The sequence below is a fragment of the Cannabis sativa genome, chromosome 5, assembly GCF_029168945.1.
Source record: "Cannabis sativa cultivar Pink pepper isolate KNU-18-1 chromosome 5, ASM2916894v1, whole genome shotgun sequence".
NCBI classification, from domain to species: domain Eukaryota; kingdom Viridiplantae; phylum Streptophyta; class Magnoliopsida; order Rosales; family Cannabaceae; genus Cannabis; species Cannabis sativa.
This window is the reverse complement of record NC_083605.1, coordinates 47,836,443-47,860,000: the sequence shown is the minus strand read 5'-3', so window position 1 is coordinate 47,860,000 and position 23,558 is coordinate 47,836,443. Positions and strand designations below refer to the sequence as shown.

The 23,558-nt window shown below is 31.6% G+C and overlaps 1 non-coding gene across 1 annotated transcript; it reads right to left on the bottom strand.

Moving 5' to 3' along the window:
• Positions 1 to 89: 89 nt before the first annotated feature.
• Positions 90 to 196, bottom strand: LOC115718204 (small nucleolar RNA R71). The gene has a single exon (XR_004011788.2). It is a non-coding gene; the product is annotated as a small nucleolar RNA R71 (small nucleolar RNA).
• Between the last annotated feature and the right edge of the window lie 23,362 nt (positions 197 to 23,558).

The window sequence follows — 23,558 nt, the reverse complement described above, 5'->3', positions numbered from 1 at the left end:
TGAACTCCATGCCTCCAAACTCCATAGCTACATGGAATGACTTGGCAACAAATTTTTTATCTAAGTTCTTTCCTCCAGCAAAGTTTGCCAAGTTGCGAGGAGAAATCAACAATTTTTGCCAGCAGGATAATGAATCTCTCCATGAGTCTTGGGAGAGGTTCAAGGATCTCATCAGAAAGTGCCCTCATCATGGTATTGAGAAGTGGATGCTGGTTCACAACTTCTACAACGGGCTGGTAGGTAACACAAGAACCCTTATATATGCAGCAACTAGTGAAGCATTTATGAGGAAAAGTGCAAATGAGGCCTATGATTTGCTGGAAGAGATGGCCCTGAATAATCAACAGTGGCCATTTGAAAGTAGCCAAACAAAGAAGGTGGCTGGGATGCTTGAGGTGGATGCCATTACCAAGTTGACAGCCCAGGTAGAGGCCCTAACAAAATTGATGTCTATTCAAGCAAAACAAGCTTGAGTGGTCTGTGAGCTATGTGGAGGTCCTCATCCCTATGCAGAGTGCTAGGAAGATGTGAATAATTTGCCAATGGATGAAGAAAAAGCCATTGGAAATTACTCTCAAAATAACAACAACTATGGGTTTAATCAAGGAGGAAATCGAAGGAATAGTGGGTTCTATCAACAGAGAAATCAAATTCAGTCACAGAACCAAAAACAGACTCAGCAACAAAGCTCTAGTGGAAATTCTGGTCTTCAAACAGATTTATTATTGCAATTTATGTCAGAGACTAGATCTTCCATTAAAGATTTACAAACTCAGATGGGGCAATTGGAAACTCATATAGCAACTCGTCCTCAGGGAAAGAAATATGATGGGCCTGATATGGTACAACCAGTGGATGAAGAAATAAAAGATCAACCGGCACCAACTCCAACATCAACAGAGAAGAAGGCTACTGATAGTCCTGCACCACAACAACAGTCTCCGCCAATCAGTATAGATCATCATGTGAAGATACCCTATCCGCAGAGACTTCGAAAGACCTATCTAGACAAGCAGTTCTCAAAATTTCTAGAGGTCTTTAAAAGATTACACATCAACATTCCTTTTGCTGAAGCCTTGGAACAAATTCCCAGCTATGTGAAGTTCATGAAGGAGATATTATCTAAGAAGAGAAAAATGGAGGAGTATGAAATAGTGGCATTAACTGAGGAGTGTAGCCCCATTCTGCAAAAGAAACTCCCTCCCAAACTCAGAGATCCTTGGAGTTTCACTATTCCTTGTACCATTGGAAGAATTGAAGGAATAAATGTACTGTGTGACTTGGGAGCCAGCATTAACTTGATGCCTTTGTTAGTTTTGAGAAGATTACAGCTTGGTCAGGGAAAGCCTACCACAGTAACTCTACAATTGGCTGATCGATCACTAGCTCATCCTAGGCGAGTCATTGAGGATGTGTTAGTCAAGGTTGACAAGTTCGCCTTCCCTGCTGATTTTATTGTTCTGGACATGGAAGAAGATAACAACGTCCCAATCATTCTTGGGAGACCATTCTTGGCAACTGGCCAAGCTTTGATCGATGTTCAGAAGGGTGAATTGAAGCTGCAAGTAGTAGGAGAAGAAGTTGTTTTCAATGTGTTAAAGGCGATGACTTTTCCAAAGGCAAGTGATAACTGTTTCTTTGTTGATCTGATTGATACCATTGTGAATGAGAAAAAGTTGATAGATGATCCTCTAGAATTGAGCTTAATTGAAGATGACTTGACTGAGCAAGAAGGAAAGGAGGTAATGGAGTATGTCAAATGGCTTGATTCCTATGGGCCATTGAACAGGAAGTATTATGAAGAGTTGGGGGTAATACCAAAAGAGCTTGTACAATCTATAGAGAAACCTCCAGAGTTAGATCTGAAAGTGCTTCCTAACCATCTACGATATGAATTCTTGGGAGAAGATAGAAAGCTTCCAGTGATAGTATCAGCTTCACTTTCGGATGTGGAGACTAATAAGTTGCTTAAAGTACTCCGAACACATAATAAGGCCATTGCATGAACATTGGGTGATGTTAAGGGAATCAGTCCCTCTACAGTTATGCATCGAATTTTAATGGAGGAGGGCGCCAAACTGACTATTGATGCACAACGAAGACTTAATCCACCAATGAAAGAAGTTGTGAGAAAAGAGTTCGTAAAGTGGCTAGATCCTGGTGTGGCATATCCTATTTTAGATAGCAAGTGGGTCAGCGTAGTTCAAGTGGTACCTAAGAAAGGAGGGATGACTGTAGTAAAGAATGAGAAGAATAAGTTAATCCCTTTTAGAAAAGTTCTGGTTGGAGGATTTGTATTGACTACAGAAAACTCAACAAAGCAACCCGAAAGACCACTTTCCCTTGCCCTTCATTGATCAGATGTTGGACCGGTTGGCGGGGCAAGAATATTATTATTTCTTAGATGGCTACTCTGGGTATCATCAAATAGCCATAGCACCTGAGGATCAAGAGAAGACTACTTTCACATGTCCTTATGGTACTTTTGCTTTTAGGAGAATGCCATTTGGACTATGTAACACTCCTGCGACATTTCAAAGGTGTATGATGGCTATCTTTTCGGACTTAATAGAATCATGCATTGAGATCTTTATGGATGATTTCTCAGTCTTTGGTTCGTCATTCGATCACTGCCTTGAGAATTCGGAGAAGGTGTTAATCAGATGCGAAAAGTCAAACTTGGTCCTAAACTGGGAAAAGTGTCACTTTATGGTAACAGAAGGGATAGTTTTGGGACACAAGATCTCAAAAGCAGGTATTGAGGTGGACAAAGCAAAGGTGTCAACAATAGAGAATTTTCCTCCTCCAGTTTCTGTTAAAGGAGTAAAGAGTTTCTTGGGTCATGCTGGTTTCTACCGAAGATTTATTAAAGACTTCTTAAAGATCTCGAAACCATTGTCCAATTTACTTGTTAATGGCGTTCCTTTTGAGTTTGGGGAAGAATGTTTGAAGGCATTCCAAGTTCTTAAGGAGAAATTGATTTCAGCACCAATAGTCACTTCACCAAATTGGGAGTTGCCCTTCGAATTGATGTGTGATGCAAGTGACTACGTAATCAGAGCGGTCTTGGGTCAACAGGTTGATAGGGTGTTTCATACAATCTACTATGCTAGTAGAACCCTGAATGATGCTCAACTAAATTATGCCACGACAGAGAAAGAGATGCTGGCAATTGTGTTTGCTTGTGATAAGTTCCGCCCCTATCTAATTAGGAATAAGATTATAGTTTACACGGACCACACTCAGCAATTAAGTACCTTATGACCAAGAAGGATGCAAAGCCAAGGTTGATTCGGTGGGTGCTTCTACTCCAGGAGTTTGACATAGAGATAAAGGATAAGAAGGGAACTGAAAATCTTGTAGTAGATCATCTGTCAAGACTAGAATTAGAAGAGAGCTAGAATACAAAAGAAGTGCAAATAAATGAACAATTTCCTGATGAACAACTCTTTAGTTTGAGGGAAAATCTGATGGTACCCTGGTATGCTGATTATGTCAACTTCTTGGATGCCAATATAACTCCTCCTGAGCTATCTCGTCAATAATTAAAGAAATTCTTTTCTAAGATAAAGCATTACTATTGGGAAGAGCCAATTCTCTACAAACACTGTGCGAATCAAATAATTAGGAGATGTGTGCCTTAAGAGGAGATGTACTCTATTCTCAACCACTGCCATGCTTTACCATGTGGGGGACGTTTCAATGGCACAAGAACTGCTGCTAAGGTGTTGCAAAGCGGATTCTTTTGGCCTACTCTTTTCAAGGATGCTAGTAGTTTTGTAAAGGCATGTGATCGTTGTCAGCGAACAGGAAATATCTCAAGGAGAAACGAAATGCCTTTGACAGAAATCTTGGAAGTAGAATTGTTTGATGTGTGGGGGATAGATTTTATGGGTCCTTTTCCTTCATCTTTTAGCAATTTGTACATTTTATTGGCTGTGGACTATGTTTTGAAATGGGTTGAAGCTGTAGCAACTCCAGCCAATGATGGTAAAACAATTCTTCTCTTCCTTCAAAAGAATATATTTACTCGGTTCGGTACTCCTCGAGCAATCATAAGCGATGAAGGAAGTCACTTCTGCAATAAACAGTTTGAAGCACTCCTCTCGAGATATGGCGTCCGCCATCGAACTGCTCTACCGTACCATCCACAAAGTAATGGCCAAGCTGAAATTTCTAATCGGGAGATAAAGATGATATTGGAGAAAACAGTGCATAGATAAAGAAAAGACAAGTCACGAAAATTAGATGATGCACTATGGGCTTATAGAACAGTATTTAAAACAGTGATCGAGATGTCACCGTATTGATTGGTTTTTGGAAAAGCTTGCCATCTGCCAGTGGAATTAGAACATAAGGCCTTTTGGGCTATGAAGACCCTCAACATGGACTTGAAAGCTGCATGACAGAAGAGACTGCTGCAATTGAATGAGTTTGAGGAGTTCAGAAATGTGGCTTACGAGAATGCAAAGATTTACAAGGAAATAACAAATAAGTGGCATGACCAAAGCTTAGTCAGAAAGGAGTTTCAACCTGGGCAGGAAGTGTTACTTTTCAATTCAAGGTTGAAATTGTTTCCTGGCAAGTTAAAGTCAAGATGGTCGGGTCTATTTACCGTGGTCAAGGTGTTTCCTTATAGAGCTGTAGAACTGAAAGGAGAAGGTCCAGGAACCTTTAAGGTTAATGGACAACGTTTAAAGCTCTACTTGGGAGGTCAAATTCACCAAGCCAAGTCCGCCATTATTCTGGCGCCTCTCTAAAACGAACAACTGAGCGTCCGACTAGATGACGATAAAGACAGCACTCTTAGGAGGCAACCCAAGTGTTTTTTTCTTTAATTTTTTAGACTTTTTGCTATTGTTTTTAGTTTATGTGTTAGTGTTTTTAGTATTTTAAATTTTTGCTAAAGTACCACACATTATATTTTTCCAGTTGAATCGTGAAAAACGTGAAAAAATAAAAAAAATAATTCTTTCAGGACTCGGAACTCAGTGGTCACGACCATGGTGTTCCTGGGTCGTGACCCTTTTTGGTAGTCGCGACCTGGGAAATAACAGAACCATCAGAATCTTTTTAGTCCCAGTACTTGCGACCAGCATTTAAGCTGGTCGCGACCCTTTTTCATGGTCGCAACTGCGGCAGTTTCCAAAAACCCATGAAAATTTGAATTCAAGCTAGTCGCGACCAGCCCATGGGCTCGTCCCGACTAACTGGCAAAATTCTATAAAAAAAAACCCTATTTTCGCCCCCATTCAACTCTAAACTAATTCAAAAACCACTCAGCCGCCCAAGCCCTTCGAAAATTTGAAATTTCATCACCATTCTTCAAATCTTTTCATCTTTTTACCAATTTCTCAATCCCAATTCATCCCAAAACCCAATTTTACTCATCAATCTTCACTTTCCATCAAAAATCACCCCAAAAATTATCAATTTCACCCCAAATCCGAAAATACCATTGTTTTTCATCTTCAACCTCAAGCTTTCAAGGATATTCAACAATGGAGGTGGAGTAAAAGCTTCTTCGGGTTTGTAAGTATCATTCTCTATTACATTTGAGAAATTGATAAAGATTTTTAGGAATTTTTTGTGAAAATAGTGATTATTATTTGTTGATAGTGGGATTATTGGGTTTTTATTGTGATTTTGGACTGTGTATATTTTTATCTGGATTGTTCTGGTGTATTTTGAATTTCGGGAAAATAGAAATTTAAGGGGAGGTGCTGCCCAATTTTAATTAGAATTATTTTGAAAAAAAAAAATTGTTATTCTAATATTATGGGGCCGAAAAGAACAAGGCACATTGAAGAAGGGGGTTCATCGTCAAACCCGCCATCTACGGGTTTCGATCGGACCCAGTTTGTAAGTTAGGCATCGCACATTCGGTGTATGAGGCTCAAAGTTAGGCCTTACATTGATGATCGGGGTATTGAATTCCCTGAAAATCCTTTGCGTCGTCAACCAAGGTTCGAAACAATTCGTGCCCAAATAGAAAGAATGAAGTGGGGCAGTTTTGTGGATGCTAGTGGCCGGGCCAACGTTACCAAGGCATGTGAATTTCTCGCCAATTGGCATGAGCGCAGGAATGGGGAGGTAAGGGTGCGGGGTAAGAAGGTTCCCGCTACAGCTGATGCTTTCAACGCTATGTTTGCTTTCTCAGATTACTCAAGGGAAGAACAGCGCCTCCGAATTATTGAGGAGGAAGAACAATTCGATATGGTAGATGTGGCGGAAACTGTGGGATTTCTGGGGTTGAGATTCCATGACAATGATGGGCAAGACCGGTCACCCAATATTCGTCACAGATGTTAAATAAAACCGGTGGCAAAAACTTAGCTGTACTTTGTGAGTGCTCGGTTGGTACCGAGTAAACATGTCTCCGATGTCCAAATGGATAGACTCAAATATGTGTACGCCATCATGAAGGGGTACAGTATTAATATTGGACAAGTCATCCGAGGAAGCATCGAGCAAATTGTTCAAGGAGCCACGGGTGGTGGCCTTGGTTTGGCGGGTGTCATCACTGAACTCTACAGGGCGTATGATGTGCCACAACTTGAATATGACAATACTGTGGTGCCGCTACGAAAAATGGACATCACCATGGTCAACAGGCTAAAAGAGCCTCATCCTTATGGACAGCCCCCAATTGATGCACAACAAGGCCAAAGGCGGCAAAGAGAGCCTAGTGTTGAAGAAGAGGAGGAAGAGCCCCCACAACTGCTTGGGCCCATTGATTCGGTGATGCAATATACTCATGCACAGCTGAGTTATATAATTCAGTAAAATAATCACATGCAGAACTACATGGTGCAACGGAGTATTCATGATGAGGGACAAGTTCATCAACTCAACTCTCTCATCAACAGAATGAACATCGGGATTGATGACCCGAATTACTTGGCGCCACCTCCTCGGTTTTATCCGTATGATCAGCCACCGCCACACAACCCTTTTTGAAAGGGTCTCAGGTAAGTCTCTCACCTTTGCGTTTTATTGTACACATTGGGGATAATGTAATATTTAGTTTGGGGGAAAGATTTAAAAAAATTTCATTTTCTGCTTCAATTTTTATGTTTTAGTTAGGAATGGCAATAAGCTAGAAGATAATTGTGTGATGTTGTTTAATGTAATGTGCTCTGAAATTGCAAAATAACTATGTGCTTAATTCTGTTAACTCTTTGGATTAGTTTGGATGCTTGGAAAACCTGTGTATGAATCAATTGGATAATCTGTGAAAAATGTTATAATTGTTTTACTATGGTTTGTGATAAGATCAACAGGATAGCTTAGAACTTGCATGTCTTATTCTTTTGAGGCGAAATCCTTGACAATGTTCAATAGGAATATGATTTAGGCATTTGTTGGATAGTTTGAGCCTTTCAAGCCTACCATGAAATTATTATCCCTAGTTAACCCTCTTGAGCCTAAACCTGTTTTGTTTTTCAGCTATTGAACCGAAAATTGTATCCACACTGTTAATTTTGTCTTCACCATTTTATCCACGATATCATAATCTATGCAATTAGTTTGGGAGAGCAAAAATACTTAGTGTGAGAAAAATGATAGAAGGGAGAAGAACTTGCAAGATTGAGAAAAAGAATAAAGAAAAGTGTGTAACTCAATGTCATTGAAAAGAAAAGAAAAAAAAACACACAAGAAAGTAAAATGTGTGGAAAAAAAAATTATTCAAAGAAAAAAATTTTAGAGACGTTGGGAAATAAAATATATATATCTTTTCTAAATCATGGTTAATGTGGGAACACTTTGGGGTTATTTGAAATTACAAGAAGCGTGTGGGTTCTGTTTGTGTGCTTATGATATCTTTAGCCAAAACTATTTTTTTTTTAAATTTCCAAATATCTAAGCCATATGTTCTAAGCCTCAAAAAGCCCTATTGATTCCAAAAGGATGTTGTCAACATTACTGGAGCGATGTAAGCATGCAAGCTTATGAGCTATCAGGTTGTGGAACAGTTGGAAAGAGTAAAAATTTTATAACATTGTTTCGATTGTGAATACATCTTGTGTTTATGCATTGTGTTATAAATTGAGCATCTAAATTAATTGTTAGAGTTGGTGGAATTGAAATTCTAGTTTGCGCAAGGAAGAAAACAGAACATGAGGCAACAGTATTGTGATTATCTGATAGAGTAGTTAGTAGTTTTTTTTTCTTTATCTTATTCGATGGCGAGTAAGAGTCTAGTTTGGGGAAATTTTGTTAGGTTATATTTAGTCTATGTTTCGGGTCTAATAGTTAAGCCTTTTCTCGGTTATTGGTATCTTTTGGAGCGGTTTTACGCTTGATTTTTCTTATTTTAGGTTCCCGGGGCATTAAAGTTTAGATTCAGTCAATTGACAGAAAGACGGGACAAACTGGTGAAAATTCGGCCAAACCTGCTAAAAAGGAGTCAATAGTCGCGACCAGAAGGAAGCCTAGTCACGACCCTTTTATCTGGTCACGACCATGGTCGTAACTAGGGTGATTTGGCAGAAACTCCATTTTTCGAGTATTGCCTGTGGTCGCGACCAGCCCTTAAGTTGGTCGCGACCAGGTACGAAAATCAAGATTGTTGACCTAATTCAGATTTTTTTCCAATTGGAAGCACACCTTTCATTCCTATATAAGGAGCACGACTCAGAAGGCCAAAGCAAGCAAGAACAGGCCTGAAAAGTGAATGAAAGACGAGAGGAAGTGATCTTGAAGACCCGGAGCGATATCACCATCTAGTTTCTTTCTTTTACCCTCTATTTTATCTTTTATGTCTAGTTTTGTTTCAAAATTAATCATGGATGTTTTTATTATTGTTATGAGCTAAATTTCCCATTTAGGGAGGATGATGAATGTTGTTTAAAGTTTTTGCCTAGTTAATAAATAATTGCCATTCCTCCATCTTGATTGTGAAATTATCTATATTTGTGTTTAATATCATGTGTAAGCTTGATCACCTTCTACATGTTCTATGATCTCAATTTAAAATCTGAAAAGTGAGAATTGAGAATGCTAAAGTTGGATAATCGAGGTTCTATGTGAAACGGGAGTATTTACATGACTTATGTGACAATTAGATTATTACTTAATGCTGATTTCATGTTAGTTTAATTAAGAGATTAATTAGAGAACATGTGGTTTAGAACCTAAAAGATCTAAAAAGAGTTAGGTTAATTTATAACCTGTCATTCACATCAAGAAAAGGATAGCAATTAGGCATTAACAATTGGGTAAACAAACAACAGGATTCTCCTCACCAATGTCTCATCTTGATTAATATTCACTTGTTTCTTTAAGTTTCTTGAAGTACTTTTATTCTTTTTAAATCTTAAAAAGTATTGATTTGCCAAATAGAATCATAAGTATAATTTAGTGGTAATTAATCCAATTCCCTGTGGTTCGACCTCACTTTCGTGAGTTTACTACTTGATTGTGTGCACTTGCGTATTGTTTTATAAATTTCGTAACAAAAGTTCTATACAATTTTTGGCATTATACCTACAATTTATTAACTACTAGTGTTACTTCCTAACTAACACAAATGTAGTTGTCAAAAAGTAAAGAATCGAGTATCCCTAGAGAAGTAGACATATAAAGAGGAATTTCACAATATCAAGAATTTTGTGATTAAGGAAATGTAGTGGTGGAGAAAGGTTGTATTGAATACAATCTGTCAGATCCTATTACAGACAGAGTACTACATACTACACTTGATCTGGATATCAAGGTGTTGAGATTATTTGAAATGTACTTTTTGCTTTATATTAGTGGAAGTGGGAGTTTGTTGGGTTTTGTTCCCTAAATAAAACTCATTTCAATATAATCAAATTTACTAATTAATAAAAGATCAGAAATCGCTTTTATGTTGCATGGTTCACATGATTTATTTCATTATTATATTTAATGTATAAATTCTATTAAGTCCAGAACATATATAAATATGTGTATATTTGTTCATGATTATAGTATCGTCAGCACAGTGGAATATAATCATGATTATATGTTCAAAAGTTTAATTCCCATGATTTATCAGTTTCACTTGATTTAGACTGACCTTATAATCGACGATAATGTATACTTACACCTTAGATAAGTGTTATTCCCTTTCCTGTGCATTGGAAAAGTTTACAAGTATCAAATGTATGTAGAATACATTGGAAGGGACTGATATTGATCTTGGATAAGATATCAAAAACTTACTGTTATATTTTTATAAGTCAATATGAATATCTTAGGTCTATGGATCTTAATCTTGATATGGTTAGGTTCAACTTAGTTGTATTATTTATGTTCTTCAAGTTATTGGTGGATGCTAACCTATGGTTTTGGCACATATTTACATCTTGGGAACATGGTAGTTCAATTGAGTGAGAGCGCTGATAATAGATATGGAATCTATAGCTTCTATAAGTATTTAGAAGTGAAACGATGATTTCCTTTAAGCTTGGTTGAATAGAGATAAATTATTGAGATCTCATTTCAGTAATTATATTAGTTTACTGAAATAACATTTAAGGTAGCTAAGTGTTTTAAGGATAAAGTACATTGAAGGGTAGATCGGTAAATTTGTCCCTATTCAGTTTAGATCATCTATAGAGGATCTTTAACTATTAGGATTATAACAATGGATAATCATAGCGTATCTATATCGTGGTACATATATAGCGTTCTATATAATTGAGAGTGCTATTCAATTCCAAATCTATAGTGGCGCAAGGCGAAATTAATAAGTTAGAGAATTTACTTGGTAAATTCTAGATTTACTTATTGAAAGCTCAGATATATAGGCCCATGGTCCCCTCACTAGTTGAGATACTACTGCTTGCAGACTTAGTTAATTGATTTTAATTAATCAACTATAATTCTAAAATTAGACTATGTTTTATTTATGAATTTTCACTAAGCAAAGGCTTAATTGTGAAGAAAAAAGGTTTTGGGGTCAATTTATTAAATAAGAGACTTTGTATGGTCTAATTAATAAATAATATAAAGGACAATTTTATTTTATAATTAATCATAATTATTAAATAAATAGTTTTAGCACTTATAGGATTGACTTGGAAAATATTGTATTATTGAAAGAAGAATATCTGGTTGAAATAAAGTAGCAAAATTGTAACTAGTGATTGGTCCTTTGTTTGGCTGACCTTAGAAGTAATTTTTGCCCAATATTTTATTCTTTTTTAATCCATATAATTCAGCTTAAGCCCTAGTTGAAACACTATAAAAGGAACATGACGCTCTCACTCATCCAGTTGATGCCTTCAACCAAATCAAACATAGTTTTCTATGTCAAACAACTAGTAGATGAGAGAGTTCCTTCTATAGAGATTTCACCTCCTTAGTTGTTCCATATCCGAACCCTTAGTGAAAGAGTGTCATGCCCACACATAGCAAGTCAAGTACTCAATCATAGTGAGTAAGACGGTGGTAACTAAACCCGAATGAGAGAAAGAGATCGAGGCTCAAATCTTGATAATACTCTGCGACAGAAAGGAACAAGGGTTAGAGATTTGAGCGGAAGGAATCATTATATTCCGCTGCAACCAATGTAAGATTTTCCTAAACCCTTATGTGTTTAATTTTATTATTTTAGAGATATTCATACTTAGGATGTTAATTTAACATTAGTAAATCTAGATCCTGCTAAAATATTCCCAACACCATGGACCATTTACACATGGGTGGGTCATACCACATCGAAAAATCATAGCCACCATCTTCCTACAACAACTGACCCAGTTATGACGAAAGAATACCAAATAAAAGGGAAAAAAAATTAGGGGAAACACCTTATAGTATGGGCGACGAATAAATCTTCAACCAGGTTCGCATTTGTCCAAGAGGCCCTCAAATTTGCAAGTGTTGAGGGTCAACAACAACATTTCGCAGGTTTCATTGCCATTTTTGTCTTTGTTCGTCTTCTTCTCTCTTCAACTTCAACTATGGAGCTTTGATCAAAATATGTTTCAATTTTTTAAATTATTTAGTTTTTGATTTCTTTTGTTTTAATTATTTTTCATTCAACTTAATATTTATTTTTCTTATTTTTAATTTAGTTGACATGGCATTAAAAATAGTAGCTTGGTAGCTGCATTATATGTCCACATAGGTGATTAATGGGGTCAGATGGACGAGATAGTAGTTTTGTTAACAGCACTGTAATTTGGTTGGTTTGACCGTAAAAAAAATGATTTCAAGGTTAAAAAGCTAATGAAAAGTTTGGGGTATTTTGATGCAATTTCTTACTTCAAAAGAAATAAATAAATAGTCTTTCTTCAATCTTTAATTTCCTTTTCCTTTCTTCTTTTCATGCTTTATTCAAATATTTATTTTTCATGTTTCTGTGTCTCTTTTTTATTATGCTTTATTAATTATTTCCACTTCCTAATTGAAAAAATATGTATATTTTTAAATGAATTGAGAATTAACCTATTATATTTTTTTAACTTTTTTTTAAAAAATTTAAAGTTTAAGTTTTTAAAGTGGTTGCAGCGCTAGTTATAATAGGGGATCCTGTATGATTTTTGTTGCAATTTAGGTTGCAGCGTTAGTGGCAATAGGAGTTTCTATATAGAATTCCGTAAAAATGAAAGAAAAAAAAATATATTTTGAAGTGTAAAAATAAAAAAGCCCCAAAATAAAATTGAATCAATTTTTTTCTTTAATAAAAATCATAAGATCTACTAATTAATAAATTCGTTCAAAAGAATAGAACGCACTTCAGAGGAACAGTCATCCAACTGCAGCACACGACCTGTAGAGAAACAAGAGTCGCTTGCCAAGTAATGAGCCAAATTATTTGCAGATCGTTTTACAAAACACAAATTGTGAAGACATAAAATACTGTTCTGAATCGCTTGGACACACACCAAGCTATCTATTTCCAACATGACTCTATCCCACGAATGAGTTCAATCCAACTCAATTTCGGGTTGAACACATCGAATGTTCTCCTTCTTGAATGCTTCTACCATAGCACCATGATGATTCTGAGCTACACAACCCATGCCAAAAGACAAGACTCGAACTAGAAAAAACTAAAAGGAAAAGACTAAAAAACCATGTCAAAATACAAGACTAAAGAACCATATCAAAAGACAAGACTAATGTAAAAATTAAATTAGTTTCAACACATAAATACGATCACAACATTAAAATTAATTAAAGAATGAACTCCTTATTATAATTCTAACCCCATAAAAACATTAATTGGAATTAAACTAATAATAGTAAATAATAAATAAAAACAACAATCTAAAACGGAAGACGTTGTTGAGCCGAACTGAACCACTCTCAAGTAATAGAATAAAGAACACTTCGAAGCCGCCCTCCGTCTTTTCCTTGCTCTCTCTCTGAATCAACTTTTTAATAACATACAATATATACATTAAAATTAAATAAAAATTGTTTCTTTTAATAATATACTTTCTATATCATGCAACATCAGCACTTTATACCGCCCTTAAAAATATTATTTTCCATTATTAGAAGTAGCCCAAACCTCCAAACCTCCCGTTCATGAAAATAAAAAATGACTCATAGTAAACTTGAGTTTAATGTGTTGTATACAATTCATGGTGTACAAAAAATTAAAAATAAATCATAAAATATAGTAACATAAAAAATTTAATGTTTTCAAAAAACGAATAAACTTAATTTTTTTGCACTAATACTTATAAACTAAACATAATTATTAACACTAATAATTAATTTTTACACTCCTACCACAATAAATTAAGAAAAACGCTACCAAAATCACTACCACATTAAACTAACAAATAAACTACCAACATCAATACTACAATAAATTGATAAATAAACTACTAAAATCACTACCACAATAATTTGACAAACAAACCACTATAATAAACTACAAAAATTAAAAACCCATTAATAAATTGTTACCGTACTACCAAAATAAACTATAACGTCGAAATCATAAATACAAACAAAATGACATAAAATAAATCTTAGCCTAACAAAATAGAAAATGAATAAACCAAATCCAATCAAAAATAATATTAAATTGATTATTTTGGGTATTAAAAAGACCCACTAATTTTTATTATTTTTTTTTTCAAATGTAAACTTTCCTATTTTATTTTAAAGAAACTAATAAATTTATGCTATATATTTTATTTTAAATTATTGTAAAAATAGGTTAATTATTTTATTTATTGCACAATAATTTTCACATCAGATTTAACATTGATTAACAGTGGACGTGAAATTAATTTAATAAAGAAATGCGCCTCGCTCACTAGATAATAATATGAGTGATGATTACTTCTACTTTGGATTCAATTACCATACGTGAAACAGATTTGAATCAATAATGTAGTCAATTTTGTACATATGTGTATCATCACGAAAATTCAATCACATCCATCGATCATAGTCAAATAATTGAGGAAATTACAAAGTTCATATATTGTTATAAATATTAATAATTACGTATATGTCTAAATTTTTTATTTATTACCATTAATTGTAATTAACATTTTTTTTTAGTTTTCATTTTTTTTAGTTTTTTAATATTTCACTCGTATTTGTAAAAATAGGGGTTCACCTCATTGGAATAAACAACAAAGAAATTCTCATTCACTCTCTCTTTCTCTCTTCATCTTCTTCTTCTTTCTTCTCATCTACTTTATATTATTTTATAACACGTTATCAGCACGAGTCTATGCCCAAGCTTCAAGCATGAGTCTCTGCCCAAGTCCCAATGTAAGTATCTTATTAAAGTTCTTGAATTGTTCAAAGTCAAAATACAATAAATATATATTTATATATATACTCATCTGACTGAAACAATTTTAAGAATCATTTGGTTTCCTTTTTCTTTTTGTCTATATATCTATACATTATATATGTATGTATATGTTTTTATATATTTATTATTGATTTCATATATATATTATGTTCTTATCATTCATAATATTTACAATATATGTGTGTCTATGATATAATAGAGAAAATCTATATAAATTATACATATATCCAGAAGATTATGTATTCTCAATAAAATATTGCATATATCGTAAAGATTATGCATCCTCGATAAAATATTGCATATATCCTGAAGATTATGCATCCTCGATAAAATATTGCATATATCCTGATGATTATGTGTCATCAATAAAATCTTGCATATATCCTGAAGATTATGCAAACGTAATATTCATTATATAGTTGATGGATATATAATGAAAGAGATGAATACAAATTTATATATATGTGCTTGTATTCTTTAAGCACAATGAAAAGTGATCTAATATCGATATAAATTTTGACAAAAATTTCCTGAAGTAATTGTTCTATATTTGTCGAAAAAAATAATTGTATTTATGTGAATACAACTAAAGAATTATTAAAAATGATTATTATTGATGCAATTTTATAGTCGGTTTTGAATACCCAAAAAGAATGTTAAGAAAATTGCATTGAAACATCAAAGTATAAGAATAACAATGAGCATGACTAATGTTATTTTAATACATGAGGCAAGTATTTATTGTTCATCATTCCCTGCAGAAAATGATACGAATTGAAGTCAATTAATTTTAAAGATTGCTCGTATTAGTCATGTTATTATACATTGTTATTACTTGCAATGTTAGAAATTATTGAATCTAACATATATTAAAGATTAAATTTTGCATACATCTTGGAGACTATGAAAAAATTGCATTTATATATTCTTTGAAATATCGTAAAAGAAATTGCTGAATAATTTCTTATATTTTTATGGATGAACAAGTAATAAATTTTCAAGAAATTTATAATGATGTTCTACTTGTTCAACGTCATTCCCCGAAGTGAATGTAATGATTTTAAATAATCGATGGCATTATTTACTACTCAAATATTTACAGAAGAAAGTGGAAACAACCAAAAGATGAGATACCACACACAATCAAAGTGCATAAAATCTGTATATCATGTGTGGAATTGAATAATAGTAGTCGCGTACCTGCAGTACAACACACTTATAATCAAGATAAAAGTATATTTGATTATTGAATAGAATGTGAATTGTACAAATTTATTGTACATTTAGAATATTTAAATATCATTCCCTGAAGAGAATGAAAAGACATGAAATTCTATTTCAAAGAAAATAGATTTTACATATATTGATAATGCCAGAAGTAAATTAATATATACATATTTTATTATTTTTTGAAATCAATAGTTTCAAACTATTGTTGGTACAAGATATGTATATATGCAGTTACTATTTAAGTCACTTTGCATATTCCTAGAAGTGAATATATAACTTACTAATATTTGTTAGTGATCTAATATAATCAAAGTGATAAAGAATCACAAAATGATTATTTGAAAAGCTTCCTGATGAAGTCTTACATACAATTGCTACTTGGAGTAGTAAAATATATTTGTATGTACCTAGATGTATAACTTTTATCTAGTTATGAAAGTAATAAGAAATAACTTATTATATGTACTGGTTGTACATTTAAATATATAATATATCAAGTCATGATAATTAGACTAATGAATAGTCTATTAATAAATTAGACGAATTGTTAAAAAGATACCAGGAAAAATGAATGATATATTATGGTTATATCTATTTGACCATTACAACAACATGATGAAGTTGTCATGTATCTTTTAAATTTACACATCGATTGAATTGATGATAATGATTCCTGAAGAAATATAAAATTTGATAAACATAATAGTGACTCCTGAAGAGTGTATATGTTTTGGAGAATAATATAATTATATTATTCGTGTATATAAAAATGAAACTTGTAATGATTATGTTGTAATGAATTTACATTACCTTTTGAAAGTTTCATTGAAATACAAATTATAGTGAACCTAAAGTTCATGAATTAAATTATTCTGACATGATCAATCATATGCAAAAAATTCTCAAAGAATTTGACTAAATTTTATTGAAGAACCAGAAGATTCTTCTCATTGTTATTAGATAAGGCTCAAAAGAAGAATGTGCATATATTTACACATAAAAAATATTTAAATTATATTTTTTTAACAATCTTGAGCGATTGTTAGATTTTATTGCATAGTTTCTTATCGATGTGATAAGATTATATGATCATGCATTTACAAAATGTGTAAATTTATGTATTTCTAATTATACACGTATGACTCATTCTTAGAAATGAATTAAGTGTTGGGTTTTATGCCCTAAATAAAACTCATTTCAATATAATCAGATTTACTTATTAGTATAGATCAGAAATAACATTTAATGTTGCATGGTTCACATGATTTATTTCATGATTATATGTACATAATGTATGAATTCATCTGAAACCCTTTTCACATACTTGATCCTTTTTATTGTGCCGTCAACACATTGGAAAGTAAACATGACTATGTGAACAAAGTTTCCTAGATTTATCAGACATAGGGTTTTACTGATATGATAATCTACAACAGAGTTTACTTGCATTTGGAAAAATGCTATGTTCTTTCCAGAGCATTGGTTAAAGTAAAGCTCAGGTTGATTGCATGGAGTATGCATCGGAAGGGACCGATATTGAACTTTGACTTAGATTTATTAAACTTACCGTAATATCTATTCATGTCAATATCGCCTAGTTGATCCAAGATCAAATGATCTTAATCCTGATATGATTAGGCTCAATCTCGAGAGGCTATTCGTGTTCTTTGATTTGTTAGTTAAGCCTACTTTTAGGTCAGGGTGATACGTACATTTTGGGAACACGGTAGTGCAATTGAGTGGGAACGCTATCATAAACATGGAATCTATAGCTTCTATCTGGCAAATAGTAAGCAAAGGATGATCTCCTTCGAGCTTGACCAAACGAACATAAATGGTGGAGTACTCATTTCACATAAGCTGAAATATCATTTATACGGGGTCAAGTGTTTTAAGGATAAAATACATAGTAGGGTGTTACGGTAATCTAATCCCTTTACAGTGTAGATCATTCATATAGAGGATCATTGATCACATTAGGATTATAACAATGGATAATTAATGATGCGTCTATATGGTGGAACATATAGAGCATTCTATATACTAAGAGTGCAATTCTAAGTTCTATGCGTGGATTCAACGAAAAATTAATAAGTTAGTGAATTTTAGTGCTAAATTCTTGATCTACTTATTGGAAGCTCGGTTATATAGACCCATGGTCCCCGCACTAGTTGAGATAATATTGCTTGTAAGACTCATATAATTGGTTTTGATTAATCAATTATAATTCTCAAATTAGACTATGTCTATTTGTGAATTTTTCACTAAGTAAGGGCGAAATTGTAAAGAAAAAGTTTATAGGGGCATATTTGTTAATTATGATACTTTGTATGGTTCAATTAATAAATATGATAAATGACAATATTATTTAATAATTATTTATAGTTATTAAATAGTTAGAATTGACATTTAAATGGTTGAATTAGAAAATTGGCGTTTTTGAGAAAATCAGATGCAGAAAAGGTAAAACTACAAAATTGCAAAAAGTGAGGCCCAAATCCACTATGTAGGACCGGCCACTTTTGTAGGGGTTTCCCCTCTGATATTTTTCATTATTTTAATGCCAAATAATTCAAACCTAACCCTAGTGGACTGCTATAAATAGATAGTGAAGGCTTCAGGAAATTTACACTTAAATTTCTACACTTCTGATTCAGAAAAAACTGAGCCTTCTCTCTCCCTATCTTTGGCCGAACCCACTCTCTCTTTCTTCTTCCTTAAATTTCGAAATTCTTAGTGTATGAGTAGTGCCCACACACAGCAAGTGATACCTCAATCATAGTGAGGAAGATCGTGAAGAAAGACTTTCAGCAAGAAGGAGTTTCAGCATCAAAGATTCAGAGAAAGAGATCCAGGTTCAGATATTGATAATGCTCTGCTACAGAAAGGAATCAAGGGCTAGATATTTGAACGGAAGGAGTCATTTAATTCCGCTGCACCCAATGTAAGGTTTCCTAAACTTTATACGTGTTTATTTCATCGTTTTAGAAAGTTCATATTTAGGGTGTTAATAAACATACTTGTGAGTAGATCTAAGATCCTGGTAAAATAAATTTCCAACAACTGGCCTCAGAGCCATGGTAATTGATTTACTTGCAAGAAATTTGGACTTTAAGACGATTGTTTGTTTGTTTTTGGATGGTATCATGTTGTATTGAGTGTTATTTGATGATTGATTGGTGTTTGTGAATTTTCGTTAAATATAATTGAATATCTGTTTCTGGAATTATTTTTATTGGATAGTATGGAAAAAATTAAGCAAGTTATGATTTTTTGAAAATTCGAAAAAATCGGAGTTGTGCTGAAATTTTCCTGCGATGGGGAAAACTGTCCGTACAGCTCACAATTTTTTCGTTTTTCTTTGATTTTTCATGCTTTTTCATGGAATTAACTTCCGACTTTTTGTGTAGGTCTATATTTATACTATTACTATTCTTAATTCAATTCTAATAATGATTATGAATTAACTTAATATTTTTTAAATTTAATTCAAGATATTAGTGTAATTTGAATTTAAAAATAGTTAGTATCTATCTTATTTGTTTAATAATCTATCTTATTTTTAAATTTGATTATATCTTATCTTATTTTTAAATTTAAGGTCAGATTTTAAATATTTTAAATTAATTTTTTTTTAAATAATTTGACCTTATTTAAATTTTGAAAAAGATAACTATAATCATGTAAATTTAAATAGATGTAAGATATTTTGCTAATTTTTAAATTTTGTTATTTTATTTATTTAAATTACATTTAAAATCTGAAAAAGATATTCATTTATCTTTTTTAATTTTTTATTTAATTTTTATTTATAAAATAACATTAAATATTTAAAAGTAGTTAGCAAAATTTTGAAATGATATTTAGGTTGGTTGAAACCTAATTTTTCAAAATTGTAGGTTTAATTTTAAATTTTTTTTTTTTTTAAATTTCGAATTTTTTTTTAAATTTTATTAAATTTTCGAAAATATTTTTATTTAATTAATTAATTATTTATTTCGAAATTAATTATTTAATTTAAAATTAAATAAATCCTACATCCAACTATCCAGCTAACCTTGTTGCAGGAGTATGTGTTTTAGCTTGTGTGTAAGTTTTCAAAATCTATTATTGCTTGATTGTAAATAGCCATGGTTACTTTTTGCCAGATCTAATGATCTGATGGTCCCTTGGTCAAGTAAATAATTTGTAACAGGTATATTTACAATCTTCTTTCATCTGTGTATGACCTAGCAACATGATAGGACCCATCCAAAGTGTGCCTGTGTGAGCCTATGTGTTTAATTTTATTATAGATGCATATAGGTTGTTGTTGCTAAATAAATTATCATAGTTCTTGATAGATTTTATTTAGGCCCATTTAGTTTTTGGGCCTATTCAATTAATAACAGTTGTTCATTTTAAGGTTAAATTCCTCTCTTTTGGGCCTTGTGTGAGAGTTGGGAGCCATAGTAGTGGGTACGACATACTGAACCCAGCACCCCCTCACATGAACCACCCCAATTGTGAAGGCCCATTTGCCTGATTTGAATAACTTTACTAGGTTAATTAAATTAGTTTAACCTAATAAAATTGATTAGCAACATAATTAATTTCATTTATTTTGAAATTAATTTAAGAAAACCATAGTTTAAAGAATTTTATATTCTAAGCTAAACTATATGTATTTTCTTGTCTTTAATTAAATATAGAATTATAACCATCTAGATTCTTTCTGAAGCTTAATTTAAATTTTTCATTAAATATTCCTATTTAAGTTGATATTTAGTTATCTACAACTAACCAACTTAAATCTGAATATCTTTTGGATGTAAAATTTCAAAATTAAGTTGAGGAATTTTAGGCATTGGTTATTAAGATTCTTTAGATAATTTTTAAGTTAATATCTTTTCGAATATTAACTTAAAATGAAATATTTTAGATATTTTTTTTAAGTTAATATCTTTTCGAATATTAACTTAAAATGGAATATTTTCAAATTAAGTGGTTATAACTTAATTTTTGATATTTAATTAAATTTAAATTTGAAAATATTTAAGTTCTAGATTTTTTCTAATACAACTTAAATTAGATATTTTTTTCAAATTTTGTGGAAAAGATACTTAGTCAAATAAGATATTTTCTAGATAGTTATTTCTAGACTACTTATTATTTCTAATATTAAATAGGAAAATATTATACATTGTGAAATTAATTATTTAAATAATTAATTTTGGTACAATTTAATTTAAAGTATATTTTTTCCTAGTATTAAACTAGAGATTAATAATTAAGCCTTCTCTACACTTAATTATTTATTTCTTGAATTTAATACATTTAATTAATTTGAAAATTAAATATCTAAGTTGATTTTCATCATGATACTTAAATATTTCTTTTTCATGACACTTAATTGAATAGAAAATTATTTTTTGGTTGAAATTTATTTTTTCAACTAAATTTAAATAATTTTCAAAATATATTTTTCTTTATTAATCAAATTTCGAAATTGCATTTCTTAAATGCTAGAATTTCGAATTTTATTTGAAAAATAGATTAAAGTTGTAAATTATTTATTTTAATTTTGGACCAACTTAAATCAATGATTTTTTCATTAATTGATTAATTTAAAAATAAATGAATTAAAATATATTATTAGAAATTGAATTAATTAGTCAAAGGAAAATCTAGATAGGTGATATTTTTGCTTGAAGTATTTTTCTAGTGTATTTAATTAAATAGAAAATTAATATTTAAGTTGATTTTCATCATCGTACTTAAATATTTGAAATTTTTCTTATATATTTAATTAAATAGGAAAATTACATTTTTTGTTGTAAATTAATTTTATTAATTAATTTTGGGCCAACATTAAATTAGAATAATTTTTCCAAGTTTAATTTTTTATTTTAACATGCTTTTTCAAAAATTGTGTCCTTGAATACTTTAATTTTTCGAAATGCAATATATATTTATAGAAAAATTAAATTTGAGTTGTAAATTAATTTAAATTAACAACTTAAATTGAATATTTTTCTAAATATTTATTGGAAATTATTACTAAGATGGAAATAATTCATGTTATTTTCATATCCATCTAAGTAAAATTTATAAATATTAAATTAAAATTTATATTTAGAATTTTTCATTCTAAATAGGAAATTTTAAATAAATATATATTTAAAATAAATAGATTAAATAAAGTGAATCAAAGAAAATACAACTCACTTTAAATAATGAGCTTGATTATTATTAAGATATTCGATCTCCATTGTTGGTCTTACAAAAGTTAAATTTTTTCAATATAACCTCGAGACGCTAGACTTCGTCCCCCTATGGATGGTTATTCGTTGAACACTTTTAACACCGTAAGATTTCATTTGATAAGTGTTTTGTGAGTTTTCGTCTCTATTTAGACTCTCCCCTACGGTGACTACTTAGAGATAAACTCATAAAACATGAAACAATGGTGGAAGCTCATAAAATGAGAATAACCTTGACTCTCGCCTACCGGGACAACGTTGGATTCTTATTTTGATCGAATAAAAGGTTGCTAGAATGGTTTCTATTTTAGATGAGCTGACAACTCTATTCAATAAATGATACCTTCACTCTCGCCTACCGGGACACTGTATCAGTTTGTTGGAAACCTTGGAAATTATTTAGGATTGTATGTTTTAGTATTTTCACTGGTCATTGCTACTTGCTATATGTTTAATAATTTCTGAATTGTGTATGAATTTATATTGAACCATGTTATTTTCTGTTACTAAATTGTAGTTTAATTTTGAATCTTCATTGTTGGTCTAACATGTTTGTTTTTCTAATGAGATAAATCCCTAATGGTTTTTCACCATTAGACATACATAATAGTGTAAGATCTCGAAAGATAAATATTGTGTATGCAACATCTATCTGTTCATCAATTGATGACACCTTAGACTAGTATTTTTACAATATGAAACAAGAAGATTACATAAATAAGATTACTTTGTCTTTCGCTAATCGAAGCATCGTTGGATTCTTATTTGTAAACGAAATTATCCTAATTCCTCTTAGCTTATTCATTTCAAATTAGCTTAATAACATATCATTGGATGAATGGTCTATAAATCATTTCATGTCATTCTATATTTTTCTCTTAAGAAATTAAATGAAGCATATGATTATAATCCCGAAATTCTATTCCCAATTGATATAAATCCTCAATCCTAGAAATCTCCTACTTGTATCGGCAAATCAGACTTAGAGTTAAATTAGTAGTGGTGGTCCAAGATAGAATTACTCATTATATTTGGTATAAATTTAAGTCTTTGGCTTTAATTTTAGATTCCAAATAGAAATTTTCTTATATTTCTAATTCCAGGATGCAATACAGTTACACTTTCTCAAGTATTTAATATCCATCTTGTAACGCCCTAATGCTAAGGCACGTTACAGTGCTTTTTCGATTATAGTACAATCTTTGCTCATCAAAGAATTTTCTCAAAAAACGTGTCAAATTAAAACTTTTGCATTAAATATTAAACTTTGTAATATAATAAAATATTTACAAATGCTGGGATCCCGTTTTCAAACTTTG